This window comes from Dendropsophus ebraccatus, chromosome 6 (assembly GCF_027789765.1).
Source record: "Dendropsophus ebraccatus isolate aDenEbr1 chromosome 6, aDenEbr1.pat, whole genome shotgun sequence".
In the NCBI taxonomy this organism is placed as follows: Eukaryota; Metazoa; Chordata; class Amphibia; order Anura; family Hylidae; genus Dendropsophus; species Dendropsophus ebraccatus.
Window position 1 is genome coordinate 103,377,168 of NC_091459.1, and position 11,764 is coordinate 103,388,931.

Below are 11,764 nucleotides of genomic sequence, written 5' to 3' on the forward strand. Positions count from 1 at the left end.
GCCAGCACCCTGCCTTGTACTGATGAGGGACAGTAACCCTAAAACAGCTGTCTATAGATGGGTAATCTCTTTTTCTGGAGAGATCTCTGGCTTGGCATACTGTATATTCCCAGTCATGTGTAAAGACTAATTGGAGTGAGACATTGACTGTAAGGGAAAACTACCTTGAAAAATGAAGTGAGAGTTCCCTCTTTGCATATTTTTGTCTTCCTAGAATTTCCAGTGCAGCATGAATGACCTATACGCCTCTACTACAGCGGACTTGCTGAACTGTTCAGGTTTGGCACACTCCACATTTTACTCCCGGTGGCTGAAGAAGGTAAATACCGCCATAGGGAGTCCTGGAAAACATGGATACAGCCATAGGCTATGTTCACACAACGTAAGTTGTGTATTAACCACGGCTGTTGTTGCCGATGTGCGGAAAGGGGTGATTTGCGAATATTTTATTCGCAAAACGGCCATTTGCAAATAAAATATTCGCAAATCGCCACTTTTCACCGGGTACGCCGGGGGGGCGGGGAGGGGGTGTGGAGGGGGCGGAACGGGGGGTGCGGATTTAGAGTCCGCGCGATTTATCATTTTTTAAACTAAAAGATTTAGGTGGCGTAGGTTTTCGGCTGTGCGCACCGACGCGCACGGGATTTATGTAGAGGCAGTTAGTTCACACAATGGAGCGTGCGGCTCCGGCCTCACGCTCCATTCTGTGCAGTGGCCAATCTGAATTCAGAAGAAATAAAGATCCTACGGCCAGGATAATCTTCAGTAACACTGGCAGTTCTGTGATCCAGCCGGCTCACAAAACGGTCAGTGTTATACTAAATGTGAACATGGCCATAGGCTGTATTTATGTTTTCCTAGCAGCGCTAGGACGGCATCCAACAGGATTCAAATGCAGCATGTGCAGGTTTGGAGAATGTTGCCAAACCCAACCAGTTTGGCAAGTTCCCTTACCACTAGTGTCTACGAGTCTTTCTGATGCTCTGCTTAGGGAGACGCTTAGGGGGAGATTTATCAAAGAGTGTAAAATTTAGACTGGTGCAAACTGGTGCGCATTTTTAATTGTTTCCAAATAAAAAATATGACCTAATATGTTATAAATAAGAACAATTTCACACATAGGAGTTTCTAATTCAGTTGTTTTAACCTAAGCCTGAGTGAATGTCTTCATCAGGCCACTTGGAGGGCATATTGAAGTGAATGACACGGCAAAGGTGTGGCAAAGAAAAAGTAGATAGACATCACTGCTAGATTGCAGTGGTGGTAGTAACCCTACTAGGGCAGCAACCAACTTCTGCAGCCACAGGGAATCAAAGGCTGAGCATTCGGGTCCGTATAACATTGCCAAACCAAAACATTTTGAAAGAGCTACTCAACACTATTTACAACTGTTTGCAGGTGTAAATCATGGCAAATATCTACACCTGCTCCAGAGCTGGTGTAGATTTCTGCACCTGCCTTGCGACAGTCACAGACCTGCCGGATGTACTGAGAGGCATGCCCCATGTGTAGGGGGGCAAAACTTTATGTAATTTACCCCCGTAAGCTATTTAGTATTGAGAATATTTTTTATGTTTTCTTGCTTTCCGACTTAAAGTCGTTGTTCACCAAAAATATTTTTACTGGAAGACTTGAGATTTTTTTTTAAAATAGAAGTGAACTACAAATCTCTGGCACTTTCTGGCACCAGTTGATTTGAAAGAAGATTTTATTGTTTAGTTTTTTTGTTAACTACCCCTTTAATTTGTTGACATGGTACATTTTTATTTCTAGTAAGAAACATTTGCATTCATGAATGCCATATACTGAGGGCATCTATTAACATCTTCCTCTGGGTGACTAATTTAGTTTGTGCTGTATTTAAATGTATACAAAACATTTTCTTGCATTCCGAATAGATGCTCTCTGTCTGACCGGGCTGCCTCTTTCCATATAAATCGCTGTCAGAATTTAATTGAGTTAGCAGATTCACCTCTGTGCTGCTCCTGCTGAGCAAATGAACACAAAATTCTATCACCTGAAAATGATTGTTTTACATCGGCATAACGCATGACATATCTATGTTATATGATTAGTTGAAGATGTAAAGAAGCAAAATATCACTTACAGGGTTGTATATATGGTGTACTAACAAGGGAATAATTGTCAGCGGGCTTCAGAGATCTGAACAGTGTGTTACGCTTCAGACATGCATTACCATGTGAGAATTGTCAATTATTAGAACTAACAACAGTAGTTTCAGTGTTTATCGAAGGCAAAGCTATGAGGGTAGAGAAGAGGCAGTTGTGCCCCCAGAGGGCCCTTCTTACACTGTAAGGCTATGTTCACACAGCAAATGTTTTGTATAAATCACGGCCGTTGTTGCAATTTGCAAACAAATGTTGTATGTGAATGAATGGAATCCTGGTCGGAGCGTATGCACATAGTTACGATCCAGCCAGGATTCCCTCCGGCTGTAGGAAAAACTGACAGTTCAAACAATGGAGTGTGCGGCTCCGGCTGCATGCTCCATTGTGTGTAGCGGTGAGTTGGGAGGCGGGCGCGCACTGGTGTGCCCGCATCCAAATTCACCAGAAATGAAGGTCATCCGGCCAGTACTGCAGTACCTGCTGGGATGATCTTCAGTAACCCCGGCCGTTCTTCGACTCGGACGGTTCACAGAACGGCCGCTGTTATACGTAATGTGAACCCGGCCTAAGGCTGTTCCTACACAGTATTTTTCCTAGTTTTTTTGCAACCAAAACCAGGAGTGGGTTGATAACACAGAAAGGCTATGTTCACACACTGTTGAAATTGAGTGGATGGCTGCCATTTAATGGCAAATTATTGCCATTATTTTAAAACAACGGCTGTTATATGGTGCCCATCCACTTAATTTCAACAGTGTCTGAAAATAGCCTTTCTGTGTTTTCAACCCACTCCTGGTTTTCTGCTTGACATTCCTTGCCTATTCAGCTCTGGTGGAATTTGAGCAGAACTCAAGTGGAATTCAAACAGAAGTCACATCAAGCGGAATGTTAAGCGAAATCTGCAGGGTAGATTCCGCTTCAAGTACCTCCCCAATTCCTCAGTGTGCACACAGCCTTACACATGCTACAGCGTAAGTGGCCCTGTTATAGATGTTGACATAGGGGCTTCAAGTTCTGCTATTAGAATTTATTTTTTAAAACAAATACTATGCTACCAAATCTTTACAAACACATTGTATTTTGGAAAAAAAAACAAAAAACACTTTATTCTATATGATGTTTGTACTGCTGGCTATTTTCCTATTGACTTTAAAGGAGAAGTCCGGTTATTTTTAAAATCTGGCAGCAGACAAGGGCAGGGGAAAATTTTATCAGGAGTACGAACTTACCTCTCCCTTTGCCTGTGGTGAGCAACAGGTTCGGCCCTGGGACCCCTGCCAGAAGGCATTTTTCCCTGAGTTGTGGTGACGTCACGACTCTGGGGAAAAGGCCTGTCCCAGCTGATGGACAGCCCACTCAGCCAATCAGTGAATGGAGCGGCGTCCCTCCCTAGTCACTGATTGACTGACCGGCCAATCCATCAGTCAGGTCGTGACATGTCACTGCTGGAGATCCCGTGGTCAGTCCCGCTAATCACCACGGGCATGGGGACAGGTAAGTTTGTACTCCTCATCAAATTCTCCCCGGCCCCTGCTGGCTGCTAGATTTAAGAAATGGACAAACTTCTCCTTTAATGTAGTGCGCTATTACATTGAAAATTACAGCTGTTTTTAACCTCAGATATACAGCTGCATTTTACCTGTATTTTCTGGTGTGTGAACATAGTATAAAGCTACTAAAAAATTTTGTATTAAAAAGGTTATTTTAAAATGAAGTAACTTGAAGGCATTGTTTCAAATGCTCCTATTATTATTAGCCCAAAATTCATATTAATAACAGATGTGAATTTAAATGTTGGAGTCATCACCCTGCATTTTATCAGCTACTTAGAGTCAGAGTCTATGATGAAACGTCAGTAACTAAGCGCTGTATATGTGCCTAGTACTCACAATTTTCAGCAGAGCTGGTTGCTAGCAATAGAGCAGTTTTACATATAATTGATGTCAGTTCTCTTCTTTTGTGCCTCATAGTGACGCACATACCTTTTATACCTTTTATATCGGATGTATTAGTTCCTCATTCTCTAACTGCTCAATTGAGTTCTGTGTATGAGAAGACAATTGGTATATGCTCTGCCTTAGCGTAAACAATATAAATAGGTAATACATAATATAGCACATTGAGAGGGATCCTGTACATCACTTTTGCCTATTAGGTGCCATTATATTATGAAGTGCGTACATGAATGGGAAAACTTGAAGCCTTTCTTTGGGACTATACCATTTATGAAAAGTTTTTTTGTACACCAATAAATAGTTTGGGCATCGGTTTTTGCACCATTATCTTTAGTTTATATTAATATATTTTTTTTTTCTTCTAAAAGATAATGTGACAAAAAAAATCTGCAATCTTTGCCTTTTTTCCTCTTTTCCTTTACAATGTTCACTGTGCAGAAATGATATTGTTATATTTTACTAGATTGGACAATTACGTATGCTACGATATATATGTTTATTTTCATACGTTTTTTGTTATCGGAAAGGGGAGTGATTTAGACTTATTGGGGGAGGGGGTATTTTTTTTTTACACTTTACAAATCTAGGGGACTATTACATACAATAGTTGGATTGCATATACTGCTCAATCCTAAGGCATTGCATATCATTAATCAGTATTATCATAGTCTGTCTGAATCAGTCACACAAACTGATTGGGACAGCAAACACATTGCAGCGGTCCTGATCAGACAGTGACAGGATCGCAGCTGACAGTTAAATGCTGCAAGGGGTTAATGATGGGTGGCCGTGCGATTGTGGCAGGCCATCATTAAAGGAGAAGTATGGCAAAAAAAAATTATGAAAGTATTGTATTGCCCCCTAAAAGTTATACAAATCACCAATATACACCAATTACGGGAAAATGCTTATAAATGTTTTTTTTTCCTGCACTTACTGCTGCATCAAGGCTTCACTTCCTGGATAAAATGGTGATGTCCCGACTCCCAGAGCTGTGCGGGCTGTGGCTGCTGGAGAGGATGATGGCGGGGGGACACTGAGGGACACAGGGTACGGGGTGGGGGGGGGGGCACTGAGCATCCCCCTGCCATCATCCTCTCCAGCAGCCACCGCCGTAGGGAAGCAGAAGTAGGGAAGTGGGGGGGGGGAGGTGTCCTGGAGACAAAAATTTGGCTAGAGAGCAACGCAGGCTCCAACAGTGTCACAGTCTTGTCTCTCTGAAACTGTCAGCAGAAATAAAGAAGCCTTTTACAAAAGTAAAGAAACGGACAAACTATTGAAAGGTACTAAAAGAATGCTTGCTCCACATGTAACCAGTAGTATACATCTTTTAACTTTCCCCTTAAAGAAGAATAGAAGAATATTTTCTGATACTAACGAAACCAAAGACACACTTAGGGCTCCTTCCAGGTACTGGTTTGCAATAACGATACTAAGACACAGCTTGGGGGTAGGGGATTATAAGACATACAGATTCTTTAACATAAGTGCCAGCAGCAATTAAAAAAAAGGATTGTCTATCAATTTCCAAAACCTGGATAACTCATTTTAAAGTGTATCTGTTATTTCAGTAAAGGTTTAAGATGTCATTAAGACTTGTCAAGAGTTTTCATCGGTGGAGTTTGGGTGCTGAGTTGCAGCTGAGCGCTGTCTCTCCTCACTGTCTCTCCTCACTGTCACTCCTCACTGTCACACACTCACTGAAGATGAGCGCCATAGACTTGGCACATGCTCCTGCTTTTTCTTGCTGGGTTTAACAAATGATGTGTCGGAAGCTTTTTGACATTACATTTACACTTTAAGGTTTACAGTCCCAAATCTACACTATATAAAGTTTTGTTACAATTATTAGGCAATGACTATTTTCCTGAACTATCTTACTATTGACCAGATGCACCACAATCAGAAAATAATTGAAAATACATAGTGGGACATTTATTAAGTCCGACGTTTTTGACGCCGGACTTAAAAATGTCCCCGCATCTCCAGCGCTCCGGGGATTTATGTAGAGGCGGACTGCCTCTACATAAATCCTGTGCGCTTCGGTGCACACAGCTGAAAACCTAAGCCAGCTGAGGACTGGAGTAGGTTTTTGGTGTATCTTCAAAATACAAAAATAATGAATCGCGCGGACTATGATTCCGCGCCCCCCGTTCCTCCCCCTACACACCCCCGCCCCCCCCCCCCCGGCGTACCCGTCGGAAAGTGCCGATTTGCGAGTATTTTATCATTCGCAAACAGGCCCTTTCCGCCGAAAAACCACATTTTGCCGCATAATACTGTACATGTCCCCCTTTCTCTTTTCCAGAATAATAGCACCTGAAATCTAAGCAACTAGATTACATTTTTTCTCCTGTAAAGTTTTTTATGTGTGTTGAGGGCTGTGTGGTAGGCAAGATATGTGTGTGCATTGGGGAGGCTAAAAATGATCAAACTATTAAAATATAACAATATTTATCCCCCACAGCCCCCCCCCCCAAAAAAAAAAAAAAAACATGCATTGAAATTCAATAAAATAATTACATTTGCCTCTGCAATGCATTATACTATAAAATGAAGGTTACCATATGGATTAGTTGACGGAAAAAATTAGGGACCACAAACCGTTAGTGCTGTCTTGAAAAATTTCTGCTGTGGGAAGGGTTTAAATGGGCACTGTCCTTACTAATAAATAATAATGAATCAGCAGGGGAGGCGATATACTGTACTACAGTTTTCCAATTTACTTCATTTATTTTACTGCCTGTTTTAAATGCTATAAATTTAGCCACTAAGGTGTCTCACTTACAGGAAAACTGCAGTCGAGGTTCCGTCGCTAATGCCATTTGGTCCTTAGTAATACCAAAAAGGAGTCCAAACGCAGGAAGATTATGTCAGTTGTTCCTCTGCTATACTTAGACTGGCCCAGTGAAGATGCTGTTTGGCCAGCAGTGTTATAGCCTATGTACTGTACCTCCAGAGGTGTTATATCAGAGGAACAGCCGGTCACTTGCTAGGTGTTGTGGTGTGACACCACTCCAGTGGTGGATGGCCAAGCTACAGCCAGACCTTAATGGGTTGTCACGTGACGCCAGTGCCTGCTTTTAGAGTGTAAGGTCAGTTGTATCCTTTTCCCCTGTGGTCGGTATCCTGCCAGGTTGCTACCAGGTCCCTTGGGATTATGTCACAGATGATGTAGTCACAGGTAACCAGAGCTGTATAATGACCCTCCCGGATAGTAGGGCCCGCCACCCACAGAAAGGGGAAGTGTCCCAAGGTTGCGGTGTGTATGCTGTGTAGGTAGTGATGAATGACCACAGACTCTTGGAGTAAGGTTGAGTTAATTTACTACTTGTAAATTTGCAACTGGTTATACAGAAGGTCTCTGATACACTTGATAAAAGTTCCAATAAAGACTTGAACATACAGTAGGACAACCAGATCTGTAGGATAAGTGCAGTGTAGGAAAGTAGCAGAGAGGAGGATGCCGTGGGAGTCTCAACCCATGTAATAATGTGCTTTGCCGGGATGTTGGAGGATAAGGTAGAAGAATAAGAAGACTTCAGTCTTCACACCACCTTATGCTTACTAGCGTTGGCCGAACCGTACTAATGGGTGACACAGGCCCCAGACCTTGTTACCTGGGTTAAGCGAAATGCTGAGGGTTCCCTGCTGACACCCACGCTGCGAGACAGAGTTTGTAGGCTACTGCAACTTTGCTCTGTCCGGACCAATTCCTGGCTCTGTGGCTCTATAGTGGATACTGTCCTGCTCTGTGACTTCTCCTTGTCTATGGCATGGGTTGAGGTTATCTTTTGGCTAGTCCTCTCCTGAGAGGTTTAACACTGCATAGTTCTTGGTGTAGGTACTTGTGAGAAGGTTGGTAACTGTGTACTGTCCTGCGTCCTACCCATCCAGGGTTCTGGCTAAGACTGACAACTTGGGGACCTGGCAGAGGGCCAGGGCCCAGATAGGACCACTGTGGAGAGCTGTCTAGTTTGCGTCCTTTCTCCACACCATCCCGAACAGAAGACTCTTGCTACTCCCCCACCCATGGGACTAACTTCCTCTACAGCCTGTAGGGTGCGCTGTGATTGGGTAAAAAGAGTGCAATAGAAGAACACAGAGGAAAGGTGATAGGAAAGAAGAAAGCAGAAATCCTACTGGTCTACAGATTCTGGTAACACATAAACACAAAAACGCTTTGCGATCCTTCGGGCTGTGCAGCTTCTATACACTTATACACAATACAGCGACATCTAGTGGCCTACTCTTAAAACTAATTTCATCATACGAAGACTACAAAAAGTACAGACTTTTGCGAAGGGTGTATGTAACACCAACACCCCTAGTGGAACACCACACCTTTGAAGGGTTTGGGGGTACTGCTATTTCAGTGGAAATATATAAATAACAGTGTATTCATTTTGAAGGTCACTATGGTTTGGCATGAGTAAAATGTCATTGTAAAAATATATGATCAGAATACTGTTGTGACATTGATAGCTAGATGCAGTTATCTCTAAACCAGAAATGCAAGATACACACAGACAACAGCAGTAAAAAAAAAAAAAAAAAACAATAGCAACACTGCTGATAGCTAACTCTCCATGGCAGCAAACAGGTGGGGGGTTAGCCATGGAAAAAACTGTAAAAAAAAATATATATTTTTTAAATATGATCAAGGCTGTAAATGAGTCAATAAAATCCCTGACAGTGCATTAAGGTTGACTAGTGTAAATAATAAATGAATGATTTTATTTTATTTTTAACCCTGGGTTTGCTTGTGCTGGTTGTAGTGGTTGTAGTTACTGTAATGGGAGTATATTGATGTTCTAAACTATAGCAATATATCACATGCAATATTTAGGAGTCGTATCTGGCTTTCTAACGTTTCCAGCCGTCCAGTGGCTGACTCTTGTAGGTTTCTGAATGATAAAATATCAGGAATAATGTGTCCATGTCACTGCAGCAACAATGCAACAATGCACTACAAATCGCTTTCTGTAGTTGACGTATTTGCCAACCATTAATTTGCCCTATTGGGTTTGTACTTTGCAGTCTACAGTATCTGTCTGTCACATTGCCTACATGTGATTTGTGCGCTGTGAATATTACTGGGATCTATTGTCTATTTTGTATCTGAGCATGTGACTGTACGCATATACCAGTTAGACCCCACACCAGAATGTAAAACCCTAGAAAGTGGGAGCTTCTCAGGCTCCTTTCTCCTTCCAGGCCTGTAGGTAGTAGTGTGGAGCATTGGGAGCCAAAGGGAGAGAAAACCCTGGATAGTATGGGGTAAAAGCCTAGTGGGGACCAGGGTTCTAACTAAAGGGGTTCTACATTCAACCAAATGGTGTGAATCATCATAACTAGAAATCAGTGAATCTACAATAGGAAAGAAGCGAATCGCTTAATTCCTATCTGAATTCTGCCCATCAGACTGGATCCATCTTTTCCCAGCACCTGGGGAGGAACGGTAGATAGCAGAGCAAACTTCAAAGCCCGCAGCCTGATGAGCAGAATGCAGATAGGCAGAAAGTGACTATAGATTCATTTATCTCTAATCAGAACTCTATATGTTGGAGAGTTTTACAGGACAATTTATATCCAAGTAAACGTATAGACTGAGCTGGAGAAAGTAAGGGACCCCAACAACACACCCCAAACTAGCCACAGGGTGTTCCCTTGTTCTAATCACATATTCTGAACCCAATGCTTCCAGACTGTGAGTTACGGTATCTAATGTTTTATCTAAATTAAGTAGAAGAGAAGAAACTGTACTTATTTATTACCAACTTCTGTGTGTCCTGCAGGTTTTTTCTCTATTACCTCGCCACCTCCGTCTTTGTTTCCCATTTGGAGTCCTGCTACAGCCATCACAAATAAGGTAACCTTTGGGGACCCCCCTCAAGCCTGTGCTTGAGATTGGCCATGGCACAACAAGACCTGACCTGCCGCAGGTAACCCTGACATAGCTTCTGTACCTTTTACCATGTCCTAGACAAACATATAAGGCTATCCAACATCCTGCACAAAGTCTGGAATTACAAAAGAAAAAAAAAAAAACTCTGGTCTCAGGGGAGTGGCTCATTCTGAACAGAGATCTTGAGACAACGCCGCTCCCTTTGAATTACTGGGATATTAATCCTTTCAAGACCTGGGGTCATTAATGCCTCAATGCCCAGGTTGTGTTTGGCCATCAGCTTATGGGATCATAATGATCCCATAAGTTGATGTCCATTTCTTTGCCCCTCTCCTCTGTCCCCTGCCGCTGTTACTATCTTGATCACATCCCAGAGCCCCAATGGACACCAGAGAGAGAATTCTCCCTCTTTAGAGGGAGTATTCTCTATCTGGAGCCATATAGATGCTGCGGTTGTGCTGACCGTGGTATCTATAGGGTTAACTCTCAGCACTGGATTGCGGCTGCGGTGCTTAGAGTTGCGGCGGGTTTTGAGGTTGATGCATTCGCTTGAAAGTATACGATATACGCCCGCACAATGCGCACTATGTATGAGCTTACGACCGGATTGTATACGGTGCCGTAAAAAATGAACAAGACCATTGTTTGAGGACGGAAATGTTCCAACTCACGGCTGTGGATTTCCATGCGGTCCCGTACAAAGTACTTATTTCAGCCAAATTGAACTTGATTTTTCGATCCAAAAGGTTCTGTGTGGTTTACGGGGCTGGGCGAAGATTTCCAAGTAAATGACCTGTTTCAGATCGCTTCGAAACAAGCTAGGGAAGCATAACTCTACTACGGGCGTATGTTCGTGGTTCGTACGCATCCGGCCGCATGTCTATTTTTCCCACGCCCGTAGTTTCAGCTGCACATGTACGGCGGTGTATGAAATGCGGCCGCACTCATACGCAGTGTGAACATAGCCTAAAACAGAAAGAAATAATAAATGAAATTGTGCTCAAAAGTTTACCTACCCCAGCAGAGTTTTTGATTTCTTGTTTTGTTTCTGTTTGTTTTTCAGAGAATTATAACATAAACCTTTTTCCAACTCATGGTTAGTGGTTGGGTGAAGCCATTTATTGATAAACTACTGTCTTTATAAATTATAATGACAACCAAAAACATCCAAATGGCCCTGAGCAAAAGTTTACATACCCAAGTTCTTAATACTGTGTATTAATCAATGATAGCCTGAAGTTGCCTCTGTTGCTCCATATAGTAAAAGTGCCCTCTGTGCCTCCATATAGTAGTTAGATCACCCCTGCGTCCCCATATAGTACTTAGGCCCCTAGTAAGTAGTGTAAACCACGCAGCTGTGTCAATACACTAGGGCGCTCTTTCAAACAGTATTGGAGCTGCTTACATTATAATTAACCATGATGCTGGGAGCTCTGAGGCCCACTCCACAGGACCATTAGCCGTAACTGAATTGTGTTCCCTTGTCTATTATTCCTTATGCCTTTATTCATATAATATTTGAATCCACTGATAGAAGTTGTATTATATTCCTTTTAAATATAAAAGGTATAATGGGTTGACTGAATAAAAGAACAATGTTATTACAAAGCCTGGGTCAGGGTGGCTATGGATTCATGTATAGTGTGCTAAAAGGAAAATGCTCCACAAGATGTTTTTTTTTGGACTCTGTTTATATATCTCTCCAGAAAATCTCTTTAGTCTGTCAGGGCCACAGACGACTGCCATACATATTGCTGTAAATAGTAACTGGA